Below are 985 nucleotides of genomic sequence, written 5' to 3'. Positions count from 1 at the left end.
ATAACACCCTTTACTATAGACAATCACATGTGATATTATTATTCCATCACATATGATACACATGTGATATTAAATCAGATACGCGGACGATTTTCGATGCGATCTTGGTTGCGGGTCAAGTCGTCATTACACCACTAAGCCCTCTCACAAGTATTATCACATGTGATAAGAATGTTGTTGATATGATACTATATTATATCAAGATCATCACATGTGATGCTAAATCATAGACGCAGACAATCTTTGGCGTGGCCTAAGTCGTAGAACACGTCGTTCTTACATCACAGGGTCCCTTATGCGTATTATCACATGTGATAAGGGTGGTATTGTGTTCTCGTTTGAACTTTCACATACACACACACACACACACACATATATATATATATAGAGAGAGAGAGAGAGAGAGAAAGAGAGAGAGATAGTTTGTTTCAAATGCAACTCATCACATTTGTACCCAATGCAACCTAATAAATTGAAATATTTATATAAATTATGAGAGTTCATTTATTATGATTTAAATATTTATGGAAGATGAATAAAGTTCATTAATTATGATTAATACTTTATATTGGAAACAATCAAAACTTCTATGAAATTGCATATTCATCAAATTAAATGGACGATTGAGATTGAGTTGTATTGGTTGTATAAATGTAAGGGGTTGTATAATAATTCACCTCTCTCTCTCTATATATATATATATATATATACATATATATATAGACTTGGGATCATATGAGACCAATGGCATTTCATGAGACTCGTAAGACCAATTCTTAACCCTTGCATTAGATATATCTATACTATATTATAAAACATTTGACTAAAACTCTTAAAAACTCTTAAACTCTTAAAACTCTTAAACTCATTCATCCCTAAACGATTTCATCCCATAACTGAATTCGTGTAACTAACTGCAGATAAACACAATCAAATACAGGATAAACATCTCATTTTAAATATAAAAAATCTAAAATATAATTAG

Source organism: Cynara cardunculus (genome assembly GCF_001531365.2).
Source record: "Cynara cardunculus var. scolymus isolate 2C chromosome LG 17, CcrdV1, whole genome shotgun sequence".
Classification (NCBI taxonomy): Eukaryota; Viridiplantae; Streptophyta; class Magnoliopsida; order Asterales; family Asteraceae; genus Cynara; species Cynara cardunculus.
The sequence above is the reverse complement of the archived record's forward strand: the minus strand, read 5'-3'. Positions refer to the sequence as shown.